Source organism: Bubalus kerabau, chromosome 5 (genome assembly GCF_029407905.1).
Source record: "Bubalus kerabau isolate K-KA32 ecotype Philippines breed swamp buffalo chromosome 5, PCC_UOA_SB_1v2, whole genome shotgun sequence".
Taxonomy (NCBI): Eukaryota; Metazoa; Chordata; class Mammalia; order Artiodactyla; family Bovidae; genus Bubalus; species Bubalus kerabau.
In genome coordinates this window covers 88,077,615-88,097,766 of record NC_073628.1, presented here as the reverse complement: position 1 = coordinate 88,097,766, position 20,152 = coordinate 88,077,615, and the positions used below count along the sequence as shown (strand labels likewise).

Sequence of the window (20,152 nt, the reverse complement as noted above, 5' to 3'; positions counted from 1 at the left end):
CACTGAGTGCTCTTTTAAGGTTCTTTCAGTGGCAAGGAACAAAAACACACTTAAGCGAATACAAGCAAAGGGTTATTTATTTTAAGAATACAAAAATATCATCCGAGGAAAAGAGCTGTAAAGGCAGAATTTAAGCAAATTAGATCCGGAAAATGACAAGCATCACTTTCCTTTGTCTTGTTCAAGGATTGTGGGTGGTCTGGTTCTGTTTCCATTTCTGGTCTTTCTTCTTTCTTGCTACCATTTCCCCCAGCACTCCACTACCTCTCTCTCCAAATGTCTGTTACCTTCTCTCTACCCACTAGCTCTTCACCTTGCTTAGAGGGTCAGCTCCCTCCTAAGTTACTAGCAATTCTAACCCCAACACAATGTTACGGCTTCATCTCTCCATCTCTTAACTATTTCAGTCTTTCACCTCTCCAACTCCTTGAAGGAGTTCTTGGGTCAGATGTCCACTAATCAGCTTGACTGGGGCAGGAGTATCTATCACAAATAACAGAAAGTGAAGGTAGAGCAGTTTTCCTTACAAAGGACTACAGAGAGAGCCATAAATCATTGGCCTCTCTAGTACACTTAGCCATACTAGCTGTGTGTATGTGTGTGTACCTCAAGAAACATATTTCTAATTTACTGGATTAGTTTTAGTAACTGGAAAAATTACTAATTATAAGCTTTCAGGAATTAGTCAATGAACACAGTAAAAAACAGTAACCTACCCCAACTGCTTTATGTTTTGAATGATTACTAGTTGGAACTATTAACACATCCAGGCAGAAGTCACTTGAGTCTGTCATCTGCTGTTAGTACACAAAACAGTCATGTTTTTTGCAAGTAGTTTTTACACAGTGTATTCAAGAATAATACTAATCATGTGGCAAAAGTGTATGTGACTCTGCATGACTACAGCTTCAGTTTGTATTATAATCTTTAGGTTACTACTATTGTGCACTGGGAATCTAAACCCCTCCCAAAGATTCTCATCCTATAGTTTTGAAATTGTGGGTCAAGATTTTTAATTTTCAGAGGTTAGGTAGCATCAAAAATATGAGGGCACTAACAGACTCCATCTGAGAGACAGAGTTCCAAAGGTTACTTAATTTTTCAGAGACTGAAAACTTAGCTTATCATAGAAATAATTTTACTACTATAAATGATGGTTAATTCCTACACGTCATTAGCTGAAAAAGCACCATACAGTATGAATCACAAGACGTGAGATTTTTGCAATGCTTCACTTTGCCTTCACTCCCATTATTTCATGGAATCCTCCCTTACTTTGTGAGATAGACAGGTCATCTATTAATATTCCAATCAGTATTTTCTGCTCCTATGAATGGCCCACAAAGAATGAGGAGATATTTTGCTCAAGAGTTTGAAAACTGTTTGACAGGAGAAGAGAATGATGTTGAGGCTTCCTATCATTGAATGGCCATGTACCAAAAATATAATAAAAGAAATATGAGTGAAAGTTTGCTCCTTCGGTCATTTATAACATTAAAATCTGAGGATATTATGATTTTACAGATTAGGAAACCAAGATTTAGAGCTGTGAAGAGACATGTCCATTGACCAGTTCTTCTGAATTCAAGTCCAGCGTGGTTCCAGCTAACTGACAGGTTATACAGCATACGTTCACTTATATGTATAAGAAATCTTAGAAATTCAAATCATGTTTAATAGCATTTCTGTTTTACAAAATATTACAATGAATTCAGGACACTGAATAGAGATGGCAAGAATACACAGAAGAACTGTACAAAAAAGATCTTCATGACCCAAATAATCACGATGGTGTGATCACTGACCTAGAGCCAGACATCTGCAATGTGAAGTCAAGTGGGCCTTAGAAAGCATCGCTATGAACAAAGCTAGTGGAGGTGATGGAATTCCAGTTGAGCTATTCCAAATCCTGAAAGATGATGGTGTGAAAGTGCTGCACTCAATATGCCAGCAAATCTGGAAAACTCAGCAGTGGCCACAGGACTGGAAAAGGTCAGTTTTCATTCCAATCCCAAAGAAAGGCAATGCCAAAGAATGCTCAAACTACCGCACAATTGCACTCATCTCACACGCTAGCAAAGCAATGCTCAAAATTCTCCAAGCCAGGCTTCAGCAATATGTGAACCGTGAACTTCCTGATGTTCAAGCTGGTTTTAGAAAAGGCAGAGGAACCAGAGATCAAATTGCCAACATCCGCTGGATCATGGAAAAAGCAAGAGAGTTCCAGAAAAACATCTATTTCTGCTTTATTGACTATGCCAAAGCCTTTGACTGTGTGGATCACAATAAACTGTGGAAAATTCTGAAATAGATGGGAATACCAGACCACCTGACCTGCCTCTTGAGAAATCTGTACGCAGGTCAGGAAGCAACAGTTAGAACTGGACATGGAACAACAGACTGGTTCCAAATAGGAAAAGGAGTTCGTCAAGGCTGTATATTGTCACCCTGTTTGTTTAACTTATATGCAGAGTACATCATGAGAAACGCTGGACTGGAAGAAACACAAGCTGGAATCAAGATTGCCGGGAGAAGTATCAATAACCTCAGATATGCAGATGACACCACCCTTATGGCAGAAAGTGAAGAGGAACTAAAAAGCCTCTTGATGAAAGTGAAAGTGGAGAGTGAAAAAGTTGGCTTAAAGCTCAACATTCAGAAAACGAAGATCATGGCATCCAGTCCCACCACTTCATGGGACATAGACGGGGAAACAGTGGAAACAGTGTCAGACTTTATTTTTGTGGGCTCCAAAATCACTGCAGATGGTGACTGCAGCCATGAAATTAAAAGACGCTTACTCCTTGGAAGAAAGTTATGACCAACCTAGATAGCATATTCAAAAGCAGAGACATTACTTTGCCAACAACGGTCTGTCTAGTCAAGGCTATGGTTTTTCCTGTGGTCATGTATGGATGTGAGAGTTGGACTGTGAAGAAGGCTGAGCGCTGAAGAATTGATGCTTTTGAACTGTGGTGTTGGAGAAGACTCTTGAGAGTCCCTTGGACTGCAAGGAGATCCAACCAGTCCATTCTTCCCAGATCAGCCCTGGGATTTCTTTGGAGGGAATGATGCTAAAGCTGAAACTCCAGTACTTTGGCCACCTCATGTGAAGAGTTGACTCACTGGAAAAGACTCTGATGCTGGGAGGGATTGGGGGCAGGAGGAGAAGGGGACGACAGAGGATGAGATGGCTGGATGGCATAACTGACTCGATGGACGTGAGTCTGAGTGAACTCCGGGAGTTAGTGATGGACAGGGAGGCCTGGTGTGCTGCGATTCACGGGGTCGCAAAGAGTCGGACACGACTGAGCGACTGATCTGATCTGATCTGATCTGATGATCTTCAGCATGCATGGGACTACGTGTAGGGTGGAAGAACAGAGCTACATTCTTTTCTTGCTGGATGCTACGCCCTGGAAGACAGAGGATTCCTTCAATCAAAGGTTGCCACTGCTTCCTCAACACCACCCAAAGTACAGGTCAAACAGTCACTTACCACATGGATAAAAGGTAATTTCATCTGCAGCTGAGCTGCTGTGAACAGTGGGCAAGAAAATCCTCACATCTTACAGCCACAAACACAAGACTTGGGATGTTGGTATTCATAAGCCAATGACGGCACATATTCTCCTTGTTATTTACACAGGAGATAAAAACTAGAAACATCAGGTCAGTCGTGAAGTATATTTTTAATTTATATGTGTTATTAACTCTACAATTTTAAAGCTTTTTTTAAAAAAGCTAAGTCACAATATTCAACCAATCTGCTTTTTTTAATTGAGCGATAAAAATCTAGTTTTGTGGCACAAAAAGGTTAAATGGTATCAAATTAAAATACAAAAAAAGTAAATGTTAATTGAATTGATAAATGTTCCACTTTTCAAGTTCTGTGCAGTATCTTACATGCCTAAAACAGAGTAAATTTCACCTATATTTAGGCACTGTAAAAATATGACATACTGTATTTTATATATGCATAAAACAGAGCCATAATTCAATTCTTTTCTTTTCATGTACCTAAGAGAATGACTCATTTCAGACATGATGACTCATTTCAAAAATAATCTAACTAATGAATCTAAATTGTAGCATACACATGTAGGTTTGCAACTCTGTTCATTTAATCATTACACTTTTTTGTGAATATCGTATTTTGTCAAGATATTCATGAACTAAATTTGCAATAAGCAAAGAAGCACATTTGCAAACTGCGTACAGAATGAGACAAAATTCCCATTTTTAAAACCAATAAGTGTTTAAAATCCTATCCAACTCTGAGATTTGGTTTTCTTTTTTCACAATGTCCCCTACTCCTCCAGCTCCCAGGACTGCTCTCCTAATGTGCTTACACTATAACTTCCTGCTCTCTCTGTTTTTATCAGGTCCCTAACACATCATTCTAAATTTTTCTCACTATCCTTTATTCATCTCTCATCTTTGAGTTGGTTCCACATTGACTCCTCCTCCAACTGGAAACAAACTCAATTTCTTACTCACAGTTCCACTTTATTTTCTTGACTCCCACTTCCAACTCCAAACAAAGTGAATTAAATTGAGTAAACGAAATTATTCACTTTAACAAGTGTGTTAGTAAGCTACTTAAAGAGATAAACCATGGGATCTTATGGGCTTAACACAACCAAAATTTTATTTGCGGCTATGTAAAGTCAAACAAATATTCGTGATCCGTGTGTGGCTCTCCTCCAGGCAGTAATTAAAGGACCCAGACTTCTTTCTTCTGGAGTCTCACCCATCTCCTTGCCTTCTTGATTGACAACAGAAGAGACAAGAGAAAGAGGACTGAACACAGGGGACGTTTACAAGCTATGCCTGGAAGTCACAAAACTTAATGCTGCTCGTATTTTAGGAACCAGTACTTAAGACTATGGCCACATCTAGTATCAAGACTGACAGAAAAAGAGAGTCTGGCTGTGTAGGGTAGGGGTGAGAGTGATATTCAAATGAATTTAGTGAACAGGCAGCCTATCTCCGCTATACTGAACATCTAGTATATATTCTCAATAAATTCTTAACTACTTTGTATTACAAGGGATACATTAAAAAAAGGAAGCAAATGTACAACTAAAAATGATTAAAGTGGTATTAAAAGAAGTAAGAGGGATGAAAGCAGTCTCTGCCACTAAGGAGCTTAAAATTTTTTTCTGTTCACACACATACACACACACGAAACAGTTAAAAACATGTTTCAATACAAAAAGCATTAAATCAAACATGAGCAAGTGTCAAATACAGACTTCAATTGCTTTACCACACACACTACATAGAGCTCTATGATTTTTATCCAAATAGGGTCTCAACCTGACTGAGCCTAGTTAATCATCTGGTCTAAAAGATGTGCGGAGAAAAAAGCAGACTTGGTAATACCACAATATTGCCTTAATTCAAGAGTTTAACCAGTTAAGAGGTGCTCTCCGGAAATACGATTATCTTTCAAAATTTTAAACGCAATAAACATTGTCGATTAACACAACTTGCATCAAATCAAAATGTAAAACACCATTTTCTTTTAAACATCTTCCAAGCTCACAGTATATCTCTCAGAAAAAAATTAGGTAAACCATTCTTTTAAAATAGCTACTGCAACACATTCCATTGGCAAACAGAGTTAAAAAATAAGTTGTTGTTGCTTAGTCACTAAGTCATATCAGACTCTCTTGTGACCCCCATGGACTGTAGCCTGCCAGGTTTCGCTGTCTGTGGGATTTCCCAGGCAAGAATATTGGAGCAGGTTGCCATTTCCTTCTCCAGGGGATCTTCCCAACCGAGGGATCGAACCCATATCTCAAGTACTCTTACAATTTTTATGTTTTCTTACTATTTTTTATATCATGGAGAGAAAGGGGAATTAATAACTCCGGAAAATTTGTTATTCCAGTATAATCCTATCTATTTGGGACTTTAACAAGGTATTGGTATAGCCGTAGATCCCAACATGGTTAGTGCTAAAAGGAAACAGCTATTAGTGTAGTATTAGATAACATTTTTCTGTTGCTTCTGGATAACATACATCAGAGATGAGATTATCCTATTGATAACTTTTTTTAAAAGACTTTTAAGACTAGGAATTATGGTATGTTTCAGTTTTCATATCAAATTTAAATGTCTTCATATTACATAATAAAATCTCTAAAAGAGCCAAGCTTAAAATATTCTAAATAATTTCCTAACACATTTTGGAAAGGAATTTCTAATTTTACAGTCACTAAAATTTACATAGCTTAAAAGGTCACAGCAGGTGTTATGTTATTCTCACAAACAAAATGCTTCACATTAAAAACAATTCATACATTTTGACACATCTGCTAAATTCATATTGCAAGTACTAGATTACTGGCTTAAGTTTTTATTGTTTTATTAGGCTTAACATTTGAACTTCTTACCATAAAAGAGAAATATGCTATAATGTAAAACTTTTCAGAAAGAGATCTGCAATAGAAATTACCTAAATTTATAATACACAATCATAATTCTATCACAAAACAAACACTAAAAACAACAGAAAATATCAATGAAACAAAAAGCTGTTTTTTTGTAAAGATAAACAAAACTGATAATCAACCCTTTATCCAGGCTCAGTAAGAAAAAAGAGAGACCCAAATAAACAAAAGTAAAACTAAGAGAAATTCTAACCAATATTCAGAAAACTAATCATAAAAGGATACTAAAAAAAGATATGCAACAAACTGTACAAAACAGAAAAATGGATGAATTTCTAGAAACATACAATCCTCCAAGACTGAATTAGGAAGAAAAAGATAATCTGAACAAATACATTAGTAGTACTAAAATTAAATCAGTAATCAAAAAACTCCCAGCAAACAAAAGTCCATGACTGGTCAGCTTCACTGGGAAATTCAAACAAATATATATTAAAAACAGTTAATACCTATCCTTCTCAAACTATCCAAAGAATGAAGAGGAAGGAATACTCCCATATTCATTCTATGAGGCCACCATTATCCTAATACCAAAACCAGGTAAGTGTCCTACAAAAAAAGAAAATTACAGGCCATTACCTCTGAAAAATACAGATGCAAAAATCCTCAACAGAATATTAGCAAATGTAATTCAACAATATATAAAAAGGATCATATATCATGATCAAGTGGGATTTACTTCAGGGATGCAAGGACAGTTAAATATCCACAAATCAATCAATGTAACACAACATATTAACAAAACAAAATCCCCACATGATCAACAGATGCAGAAAAATCATTTAATAAAAATTTATACCCATTCATGATTAAAAATTTAACAAAACTGGTATATAGGAAACATGTCTCAACAAGAAAAAGTTATTTGTGACAAACCCACAGCTAACATCATGCTCAACTCTGAAAAAAATGAAAGCTTTTCATCCAAAATCAGAAAAAAGACAAGGATGCCCACACTTGCCATTTCTATTTAACACTGCATTGGAAGTCCTAGCCACAGAAATAAGACAAGAAAAAGAAATAAAAGACATCTACATCAGATGTGACAATTAAACTGTCACTACTTGCAGGATACATGATACTGTTAATAGAAAACTCTAGTCTCCACCAAAAAACTATTATAACAAATGAATTCAGTAAAGCTGCAGGATACAAGATGTACAGAAATCTGTTGCCTTTCTATACACTAATAATAAACTATCAAAATGAGAAAACATGAAAGCAACCCCAGTACAATCACATCAAGAAGAATAAAAAACCTAGGAATAAGCTTAATCAAGGAGGTGAAAGACCTATACTCCAAAAACTGTAAGACACCAATGAAGGAAGCTATAGATGACGCAAAGTTATGAAAAGATAACTTTTTAAAATACTCTCTTTAGGCAAGGGAAAAAAAAATAAATGGGAAATAATGAAACTTAAAAAGTTTTTTCACAGTGGGAGAAAAGTGGGAGAAAATATTTGCAAATAGTATATTTGATAAAACATTAATATCCAAAATATATAAATAGCTCATATAACTCAATATCCAAAAACCAAATAACCCATTTAAAAAATGGGCAGAAGACTGGAATAGATATTTTTCCAAACCAGACATACAGATGGCCAATTGGCACATGAAAAGATGTTCAACATCACTAATCATTAGGAAAATGCAAGTCAAAACAAAATGAGATAACCAGTTTAAATGTCTCTAGTAAAAAAGACAAGAAATAATGAGCACTGGTGGAAGATGTGGACCCGCAGTACACTGTTAGTGCGAATGTAAACAGGTACAGCCAGTATGGAAAAGAGTATGCAGGATCCTCAAAAAAATTAAAAATAGAACTACCGCATGATCCCAAAGGAACCAAAGGATACCAAAGGAACATTTCATGCAAAGATGGGCTCGATAAAGGACAGAAATGGTATGGAACTAACAGAAGCAGAAGATATTAAGAAGACATGGCAAAGAATACACAGAAGAACTGTACAAAAAAGATCTTCACGAGCCAAATAATCATGATGGCGTGATCACTGACCTAGAGCCAGACATCCTGCAATGTGAAGTCAAGTGGGCCTTAGAAAGCATCACTACGAACAAAGCTAGTGGAGGTGATGGAATTCCAGTTGAGCTATTCCAAATCCTGAAAGATGATGGCGTGAAAGTGCTGCACTCAATATGCCAGCAAATTTGGAAAACTCAGCAGTGGCCACAGGACTGGAAAAGGTCAGTTTTCATTCCAATCCCAAAGAAAGGCAATGCCAAAGAATGCTCAAACTACCGCACAATTGCACTCATCTCACACGCTAGCAAAGCAATGCTCAAAATTCTCTAAGCAAGGCTTCAGCAATATGTGAACCGTGAACTTCCTGATGTTCAAGCTGGTTTTAGAAAAGGCAGAGGAACCAGAGATCAAATTGCCAACATCCGCTGGATCATGGAAAAAGCAAGAGAGTTCCAGAAAAACATCTATTTCTGCTTTACTGACTATGCCAAAGCCTTTGACTGTGTGGATCACAATAAACTGTGGAAAATTCTGAAATAGATGGGAATACCAGACCACCTGACCTGCCTCTTGAGAAATCTGTACGCAGGTCAGGAAGCAACAGTTAGAACTGGACATGGAACAACAGACTGGTTCCAAATAGGAAAAGGAGTTCGTCAAGGCTGTATATTGTCACCCTGTTTGTTTAACTTATATGCAGAGTACATCATGAGAAACACTGGACTGGAAGAAACACAAGCTGGAATCAAGATTGCCGGGAGAAGTATCAATAACCTCACATATGCAGATGACACCACCCTTATGGCAGAAAGTGAAGAGGAACTCAAAAGCCTCTTGATGAAAGTGAAAGTGGAGAGTGAAAAAGTTGGCTTAAAGCTCAACATTCAGAAAACGAAGATCATGGCATCCGGCCCCACCACTTCATGGGAAATAGATGGGGAAACAGTGGGAACAGTGTCAGACTTTATTTTTGTGGGCTCCAAAATCACTGCAGATGGTGACTGCAGCCATGAAATTAAAAGACGCTTACTCCTTGGAAGAAAGTTATGACCAACCTAGATAGCATATTCAAAAGCAGAGACATTACTTTGCCAACAACGGTCCGTCTAGTCAAGGCTATGGTTTTTCCTGTGGTCATGTATGGATGTGAGAGTTGGACTGTAAAGAAGGCTGAGCGCCAAAGAATTGATGCTTTTGAACTGTGGTGTTGGAGAAGACTCTTGAGAGTCCCTTGGACTGAAAGGAGATCCAACCAGTCCATTCTTCCCAGATCAGCCCTGGGATTTCTTTGGAGGGAATGATGCTAAAGCTGAAACTCCAGTACTTTGGCCACCTCATGCGAAGAGTTGACTCATTGGAAAAGACTCTGATGCTGGGAGGGATTGGGGGCAGGAGGAGAAGGGGACGACAGAGGATGAGATGGCTGGATGGCATCACTGACTCGATGGATGTGAGTCTCAGTAAACTCCGGGAGCTGGTGATGGACAGGGAGGCCTGGCGTGCTGCGATTCACGGGGTCGCAAAGAGTCGGACACGACTGAGCGACTGATCTGATCTGATCTGATGATCCCAAAATCCCCACTCTTGGGCATTCAGTAGAAGAAAACAACACTAATTCAAAAAGATATATGTACCCCAATGTTCACAGCAGCATTACTTACAGCTGCCAAGATACAAAAGCAACCTAAGTGTCCAGAAATAGATAAAGAAGATGTGGTGTTATTATACATTCAGTGGAATACCACTCAGCTACCCAAAGAGAATGAAATGTTGCTATTTGCAATAACACATATGGGTCTGGAGAGTATTATCCTTAGTGAAATAATTCAGACAGAAAAAGGCAGATTTCACACATTTTCACTTATATATGTCAAATCTAAAAAATAAAACAAAGGGATGAACATAACAGAAACAAGCTCACAGATACAGAGGACAAATCAGTGGCTACTAGCTGGGAGAATGGGGAGAGGGGCAACATAGGGGAAGAGGAAGACGAGGTACAAACTACTAGGTATAAAATAAATTAAGACACAAGGATGATTACATACAACACAGGGAATATAGTCAATATTTTATAATAACTTTAAATGGAGTGGAACCTATAAAACTATCAAATCACTATGCTGTACACCTGAAACTAATGTAACACTGTAAATCAACTGTACTTCAATTTTTAAAAAATTGTTTTTCTGTGCCATTGTTCAAATGCTGTGTTGAGACTGCTGGAGAAGACAGTACCCTTGTCCCTGAGGTCTTCCAAAGAAAAAGTCTACACTCAGGAAACAACTGAGAAAGGACAAGAAATAAGGGGAAAAAACACCAAGAATTCAGAGAAAGGTAAGATTAGTATTTTCTACTTTCAGTTCAGTTCAGTTCAGTCACTCAGTCATGTCCGACTCTTCGCGACCCCATGAATCGCAGCACGCCAGGCCTCCCTGTCCATCACCAACTCCTGGAGTTCACTCCAACTCACATCCATCGAGTCAGTGATGCCATCCAGCCATCTCATCCTCTGTCGTCCCCTTCTCCTCCTGCCCCCAATCCCTCCCAGCATCAGAGTCTTTTCCAATAAGCCAACTCTTCACATGAGGTGGCCAAAGTATTGGAATTTCAGCTTCAGCATCAGTCCTTCCAATGAACACCCAGGACTAATCTCCTTTAGGATGGACTGATTGGATCTCCTTTCAGTCCAAGGGACTATCAAGAGTCTTCTCCAACACCACAGTTCAAAAGCATTAATTCTTCGGTGCTCAGCTTTCTTCACAGTCCAACTCTCACATCCATACATGACTACTGGAAAAACCATAGCCTTGACTAGACAGACCTTTGTTGGCAAAGTAATTTCTCTGCTTTTTAATATTTACATAGCAACAAAATAGGTTGATTATACATCTAGTTTTAAGGTTTTTAAGCCTAAATACCTTTAAGCCTAATTAGAGAACTATTAAGTGAACAAATCAGTAGGCAATATGAAAAACTGAGAATCAATAAGGAAGTTAGTTTCCAAAGACAATTTTTTCAAATACAAAAATGTGGGAAAATGTTCTACATTATGAAACTCACTATATCTTAAAAATTAGTTATATTTTTGACAAAATTATGTATTAAATAAACATCTCCAATCTAAAATATATTTTTATTATTGATTTTCATCATAATTTAAGACAAAGAATCCTAAATTATAGTGTAAATATGAATTAGCAGGGGTACTTAGTATAAATATACCTATCAGGCAGGGTCCCAAAACCAGACATTCTAATTACAGTTTCTGGAAAACTGCACTTTTAATAAGCATCCCAAGGGATTCTAATACACAGGGACTATACCCCATACTTTAAGGAATACTAACTTACTGCTAAATTTCTACTGGGAGAAGATATTTGGCCTTTCCTAGTCTGTTCTGATTACTCTGTTGCTGGGCATTATAACATATCTTAAGTTTGCTGAGTCTGGAGTTCAAACTGGGGGATAACCTACTTGTTTGCTAAATCTACTTCATATATTCATGAAAAGTATATGAAAAAGGAGTAAGATTTTATATGTATTAGATATAAATGCTTAAATAAATTCTAGTGGTAACATCTGGAAAAAACTCCCTGGATGAAAAAGTTTAGTTTTTCTAATCTATCAAAAACAGTTGTGTTAATATCATTAGACCTACCAACTCGATATAAAAATATTTTACACATAAAGTGAATTCAACTAAAGCAGATAATGACCTAAGACTATAGCAAATATTTAATACAGTCTTTTAGTAATACCTAAATTCAATCTCTATAACTTACAAAAGTAACTTCTCAAAATACCGGAAAACAATTATCCTGGAAAAGTTTGTATTTGCTCAACTTATCAACCAATAGTCTCTTTCTCAACCCAATAGAAAGTTCCTTATCTGTGGAAAAGTCCCCAGTCCTAAAAAACATGGACCAAAGACAAAAGGTTCCAGATGGGTCAAAGTGCTCAAACTGAGGATCAAGTCTGTCCTCTTTTATGGTTCTCATAGCCCTTAAAAGCCAATGTGTCCTCATGAAAAAGCAGGTAATTTGGCAATGACAGGGGTAGAGAGCAAAGAGGAATTCATTTTACCCAAACACCTAGCATCCTTCTACAAATACAACCACATTAAATCAAAGCAATGCAGGTAAGGTTCTGCCAACCCTGCCCCGTTTACGTGATTGCACAGGTGCCCTGCCCAAGGCTCCCTGCCTGAGCTGAGGAGAGAATGTCAGTGCTGTGCTAAAACCTGCCCCCAGTGGTGGGCCCACTCAGTCTTCAACAGATGACTTCCACACCCCCAGGTCATGATAGAAAATGAGCAATTCACACAGTATAAATTTTTTTTGGTTAATGTGAATGAATTACCATTCAAAAGGAACCCAATCTAGATAAAATACACAGGCTGAATATACACACTACTGGTCAAAATTGGGACAAGGCAGGCCAACCTGACATTTGTTAAAGGAATAAAAATAAAGGGCAGACAACAGACAACATTTAATCATAGGATCGGTCTTCATAAATCAACCTACAATACCAAAGGTTTATTATTATAAGGATTCTTGCTGTTAACTGCAATTTATAGGTTGGAACATGCAAAATTGAAGCCCTGTTCTTGAAACAATGCCTTTAGGGGAATTTAGAACTCAAGAAATGAAGTTTCACATCCTCAGTCTACAGAAAAGGAACCTCCTCCCTCATATTTCAAAGTATTTCTAGTAAAGAAAAAAAAGTAAAGCCAAAAAAATGAAGCATCATAAATATTTTAGAAACCCTCAAAAATTTAATAGATCTGATGCTGACATTAATTTTATAATAGAATTATAATACTGATTTGATGATAGTGATCCATAGTAGAATGTGGATATTTTGTAAGAACTGATGTAACCATAAGGACCTCGGCTACATCTCTTTAAGGTAAGTGAAAAATCACCATTTCAACAGCTTAAAGTACAACGTTGCAGTCCTATGACATTAAGTTATTCAACGGAAAGTACCAACAGAGAGTTTAAGATTCTTTGAATCCCTTATTGTTGTATCACAGCTCTTACACTATTCTAATCAAACCACATGCACCCGCATGCACACATACAGACACCCCCTATACTGGCCCACCTTAAACCAAACTTTGGTCCTCAGCACGTAACAACCTGGCCTTTTCCCCTCTAAGACACTGCCAAAGCTCTGACCAGGTGGTATTCTCACTGCAGCAAGAAATAAACTTAGCTCTCCTATTAACACTTCAGGAGGGAGATCTGTGAAGTAAGCATTTGACACGATTATAAATTTTAATAATTATCAGGAAAAGTTTAGAAAGAGTTCTTGGGAACTTTCAGCTTCTTAATGCATCATACTAGCAATTGTGAATTTTGATTATAAAGTTTACTTTACCTAAAAGCTTATGAAACAAAGCTAGAGAGGCAATCACAACATTCTTAAAAACTTCTGGTCATATACTTTCAATTCTTCAAGGTTTCAAAGGATAACCAGTTGAAAGAAAACTTCAAAACACTAAAATCTTAAAGCTTTCTAACATTAATGAGTTTAAGGTACATATCCTTAAAATTACAAGGATATATTTTTCCTTAATACATTTGGTCTCACCAATACTACCAAGAGGCTGAACTGAAAACAATGACCAGACAATATATGACAAGAGAACTCTGACCTCTGCAACCAGCCCAGAAAGCCAAACCACAAGCTCTACAGCCCGGAACAGTCAGAACCTGGACAGTGACTAGCCTTGTTAATTTTGCCCCTGCTTCTAACTTGTGACTAACCAGAGAAAGCTAAATATGCTCCCCAAACCAATCACATAAGATCCCTGCCTCTAGATTCCCCATACCAATAATCTCCAATCAGGGCACACCTGGAGCCTCCCTGCTTTTACTGTAAAGCTTTCCCACTCCCCTGCCTGCCTTGGAATATCAGGGAAAGTCAAAGTGGCTGAGTCTCTCACTGATCAAATTCTGAGTAAACAGCCTCTACTCAGTTTCAGGAGAAGTCTGTGTTGATTTCCACACCAAAAGTTTACACAACTGATAAGCCAATCGTAGTTTTCAATATATAAAATAAATACTTCACTGCTGCTGCTGCTAAGTCACTTCAGTCGTGTCCAACTCTGTGCGACCCCATAGACGACAGCCCACCAGGCTCCCCCGTCCCTGGGATTCTCCAGGCAAGAACACTGGAGTGGGTTGCCATTTCCTTCTCCAATGCATGAAAGTGAAAAGGGAAAGTGAAGTCGCTCAGTCATGTCTAACTCTTCGTGACCCCATGGACTGCAGCCTACAAGGCTCCCCTGTCCCTGGGATTCTCCAGGCAAGAACACTGGAGTGGGTTGCCATTTCCTTCTCCAATGCATGAAAATGAAAAGTGAAAGTGAAGTCACTCAGTACTTCACTAACCAAATGTAAAATGCTCCCTCATGCACCACCTAAACAGCTACACTGTACTGGGTTAGGGGCAGGAGACACTGTGGGAATCTCCCGAATAGGCCAACACTGTAACCTCCTAAGGAAGACAGTTAGCAAGCTTCTTTTCTGCGCTCCTATATGAACAAGCTCCTCTATGCTACTTCTCTTTATTAACACTTCTATATCAGGACTGGTGAAGTCTGAGGGTACTATCAGAAATTTTATGCAGGGAGGAAAACCACACTTAGACCTCTAGAACACTAAGTCAGTGAGTGACCATCTGTCTACAACTTTATAGGAATCAGAAATGGAAGCCTGAATGGATGTCAGTGTAAAAAGGAATGGGAAAGGAAAACAATTACCACAGCGTGAATAGGTTTCATGGAAGGCTACCTGAAATGCCTATGACCCTTTGAATTTCAAGATATAAAATTTGAGGTCTAAATATTCCCACAACAAAGCTATTCAACAAAATGATACAAAGCTAGAACATTAGGAAATAAGAGAATATATTTTGTTTCTCTGCATATAGATATAGTCATCCTAAACTTTGTTTTGTTTTTTTAATTGGTCTAAAAATCCTCTACTGTGGATTGAGTTTAGCTGCCCAATAAGCTTGAATGTTTTACAATCTCTGGAATTATCAAGTATGTCTAATGTGTTAAATAATAACCTCAGACTCTCGCTGGTCTCTTTAGTAGAAATTTGCTACTTAGGGTTGACTTTAAAGAGCTGCTAATATAACTGACACTAGTTCATTAAAAAGAACAAGAATTTGTATACTTTTAAGTAAAACTTAAGTTCTAAAAAATGAGAACTAAATACCAATGAATAAACAAGTACCCTCAAAAACTATGTGGTAACACATCTATTGTATGAGCTTTTTCCAATCAGTATTGTTATGGTTCTACAAAGAATCCAGTGCACCAGACTGTAGCTAATTATGTATATTCAAGTGATTAGCAAGCACTTGTTGCCTCTTTCACACCACCCTCCAAACAGCAGCCTTTGAGAGGAGAATAGACTGCAAATTTATTGAGAGAACACTGTTAATCCTTTGGGGAGAATGTAAATGTAAACAGGACTACTCTACATCAAGGTGCTTTGACAACAACAATCATCTGCATAAACACAGGCTCAACAACAAACAGGTGTTCTATTTCACAACTAGCACCCATTTGATGCTTTCAAGTAAGCATTATGCACAAACTGTCAGAAGTACTTTGAAACCAGCTGCAATGACTATAATTAGGTATTTTCCTACACTTCGTTTCCTTGTACCTGTTCAGTACCATGCAATGCCAACTCATATGCTCTAAGAAAAATGACCAATTTGAGGCTTTCACTCTTAAGGTACAGAGAGAGGACACACTAGAGGCAATGTAAGCGAATTTAACTGGAACCTTCGGCAAAACGACCCAGTCAAAAAATACCAAAGGCAAAATTCAAAACTTCTGTTTTCGAGCACATGTCGAGTTAATGACACAAAGGATGGTTCTTTTTCAAAAGCTACTTAAAGTTTTGACTGGAAAGAGACCCAAATTATTGTAGCATTGATTACATAGAAGTGGAAAGGTGGAAATATTCTAAAAGTTTGTCAGTTAAAGAACAAGTAAAATATAGTGCTAATTATTCAATTGGAGTACTATACAGTAGTTAAAAGGCTTGACCTACCAATAGCTGTACTACATAGGGATGGATACAGCACAAAAACACAAATACTGCGTGAAGAAAAGAAAATTTCAGAATGCAAAACAGTAAAAGCTAACCATCATAAAAATATCCAGTAACCAAATCAATATCTATATATATAACCAAATCAATAACTATAAATTATAGTCTAAAGTCAAGATTTTCAAACATATTAACACAAAGCCTAAAATCTACACAAGTCAAATACAGCAGGACCTCTGAACAAGAAAAATATATAACTAGTCTGCTCCTCCTAAAATCCAATTCAGTGATAGATACACATGAAGTCTATGAGGGCAGAGACTGCGTCAGCCCCGGGGTCACTCTATCTCCCGTACCTAGCTAGCACTTCCAGTAAAAGCTAAGTACCTGACCACAAACAGAATTCATAAATGAAAGAATCTATGAGTGAGTGAATGCATTATAATGTTCACATATAAACTAAACTGTATAATATTGTTTTTAAAAACTGTGAGCTTTGAAAAGCACAAGTAAACCATACTATTACATTATTTTAAAGTATTTTTTAAATGCCATTTTTGTAAAATATTCAAAACAAAATTTCGGTCCAATAAAAGGGTCACATTTCAGAAGCACCAGAAAGGAAGGGAAGAAAATGATGGATATGTGAGATAGTGCCATGGGAAATTAAGTAGAATGGCAGAATGAATTTGAAGTTGAAAATTAATAATTCAAATTGAAATTACTTCCCTTTGCTAGTGGTAAATGCAAAATATGTCCTAAGTAAATATTAAGTATAATGGTAATTTAGGGGGAAACACATTTAGCTGTGGTTATATTTAGTCTAAACTACCTGCCAAATATTTATTTTTTAAAATACAAACCTGTAAACAAAAGAAAATGTAAATACCAGACAGAAAGCTTCAGATGAGGTAAAACGTGTCCAGATATCTGGGTTCAAATCCTGGCTTTCCAACTTACTATCAGTGTATCATAAAAAAAAAAAAAAATTAATCTCTCTGAAGATCTATTTCTTTCACTATTGTGCTGGACAGTAACAATGCCTACCAAATAAAGTTGTTCCAAGGCTTAAAATACATACTATATATAAAGCATTCCAGGACTTGGGACTGCAAGGAGATCCAACCAGTCAATCCTAAAGGAAATCAATCAATCCTAAAGGAAATCAGTCCTGAATATTCATTGGAAGGACTGATGCTGAAGCTGCAACTCCATACTTTGGCCACCTTATGCAAAGAACTGACTCACTGGAAAAGACCCTGATGCTGGGAAAGATCAAAGGCAGGAGGGAAAGGGGACAACAGAGGATGAGATGGTTGGATGGCATCACCGACGTGATGGACATGAGTTTGAGTAGGCTCCAGGAGTTGGTAATGGACAGAGAAGCCTGGTGTGCTGCAGTCCATGGGGTCGCAAAGAGTCGGACACGACTGAGCGACTTAACTGATATATAAAGCAATCAGCATAGTGCTGGTATATACTATATTGTGACTGATAAATGTCAGAAATTACAATCACTAACCATTATCAGATACAATAATCAGCATTCAAATTTAAAAAAACAAAAAACTGAGGTCAAGGAAAAAAGGTCTCAAATGGCTAAGCTTGATGCCCAATGTTAATGAAATTTACTAGGAAAGAAGGTACTAAAGGAGGCTGAATGAAGCACAGTCATGAAAGAAAACAAAAAAACAGCATTCGGAAGAAAATGACTCTATAGAGAAAGAGGTTTAAAAGTCAGGAAAACACCAGGTGTAGAGCAATTTTGTTCTTATATTTCAAAACAAAAACAGAACAAGAATGGAGAATAATAGAATCTTAAAGAAATTAGGAAACTTGCAAAGTGCTAAGATAAAAAAAATGGAAGCCTAACTACAAAATGAGAAAGTCAAAGCATATACCAGTTTAAAACAAAACAGAGAGGTACAAAGACTTTGCTCAAGATTCGTCTCCTTTAAAAACCTCAAAGTCCATCTGATTTCATTCAGATGGATGCTACCCATATTTTTTAACTTTCTTTCCAATTTCTGAATTTCCCATGGATAGTACCCATGTAACTGGCAACTTTGTGAATTCTTATATTTGTTGAATAAATGAACCGTGGCATACTTAACAGCCTATGAAAAATGTTATCCAAATACAGAGTGATTCATTCTCACCAGTCCCTCCCTTATAGACTACCCTGCCCTACAGATCTACTTTCACTTCCAGAGAAGTGCCAGGTTCCATTCTGCCATACTTTTTCTTGGTCCCCTTCCAGTAACCTGATTCCCTCACACTGTACAGGCAACTTACTCTTCCTTTCCATCTCAATTTTACCTTCACCATCTCTAGAAAACCTTTCTTGACCTATCGTGTACAAGATGTATAAGCTTGCACAAGTCACTTTCACAACACTTAACCAAGGTGTGGATTCAGATAACTAAAGAAGATGATAAGTAGAAAGAGAAAAATAAAAAGAAGGAAAGAAGTAGAAAGCAAAAGGAAAAGTGGGCACTCAAGGCAGGGATGAACAGAGTAAAGGACAACAGAAACAGCAGATTTCCTTTAGAGGACATTAGTAAAACAAAACTGAACTCCTGTTTTAAGACTTTCAATACTTTGCTCTTGTACCTATGAAGGCTTTACGTTAAATAAGACAACAGTTTAGAGTCAAGTACGGGAAGTAATTTGGTGTCAATTATGAAAATAATATTTTGCTATAAACCAGATGAAATGAAATCAAAGGTCAAAAAGATTCCTCATCAAAAACCTGGGAATTAAAATCACACATAAAAACTGATCAATGCTGAAGCAGAACATACTTGAAAATTATGAAAAGATTTCAAAATACTGTAGTACCTTAGTCTTTTAATACAAATTAGCTGTTTACTTAAAAACAATATAGAGTAGCATTCTGACCAGAGATTAAGATAAACTAATATACTCAAATTGCACCAACTACATCTATAGCCCAGCAAAGTTAAACAGAAGAAAGCAACAGTGAATAGACTCTTCACCAAAAAAGAAATGTTTGTTTTTGCAGGTTAGCTCCACCATTTTTTTCACATTTGCATCCTAATAGTTCTACTTGGTCTCCCCATTATGCAACAGTTCTTTACAATACAGCCAGCTTCCCTGACAACTGGGTTCCTCTGCCAGATTGGCTTTGTCTAAATCCTAAAGCTGTGCTTGGCTTTGCACTGAGCCCAGTGGCTGCCTGTGACCTGAATGCCAATGAAGAGTACAGACCCGGTTGTCTAACAAGTCAGAGACTGAAAGGTCTCTTTGGGGTCAACAAACTGTCTCGACTACTTTCATAAGCTTAAGAGACTGGAAAATGAAGCTAAAAATGCATCTTTTTTCTTAGAAGGTCAATAGGAAAAAGTATTAAATGTTTAACATTCATCAGATACTTTAGGGCTTCAACTTTAAAGATGGATCTCGGTAACCTTCACATGTAATTAAAGTGTTTATTCTTTTAAACAGAAATAAGTTTAATCTTAAAGAAAACATGCAAATAAATTTCAATGACATCAAACTGGAAGGTGTTAAGAAACATTACACACTCAAAATTATATAAAAACCTGTGCCTCACTTGCCACCTAGTATTACTATACCATTTCCTATATTTTAA

General features: G+C 37.2%; 1 protein-coding gene across 8 annotated transcripts in view; it reads right to left on the bottom strand.

Moving 5' to 3' along the window:
* AKT3 (AKT serine/threonine kinase 3) overlaps positions 1-20,152 on the bottom strand; it is a 284,036-nt gene that overhangs the window by 165,055 nt on the left and 98,829 nt on the right. The window contains exons 1-2 of one of the 8 annotated variants that reach the window (XM_055582158.1): positions 14,115-14,309; positions 13,562-13,701 (exon numbers count right to left, since the gene is read on the bottom strand). The exons of 4 other annotated variants lie outside the window; for them this stretch is intronic. The gene's annotated coding sequence lies outside the window, so the exon portion shown is untranslated. Of the gene's footprint in view, positions 1-13,561; positions 13,702-14,114; positions 14,310-20,152 lie in introns of those variants that run through there. 3 more of the 8 variants (XM_055582157.1, XM_055582166.1, XM_055582163.1) reach the window with 3 other exon arrangements.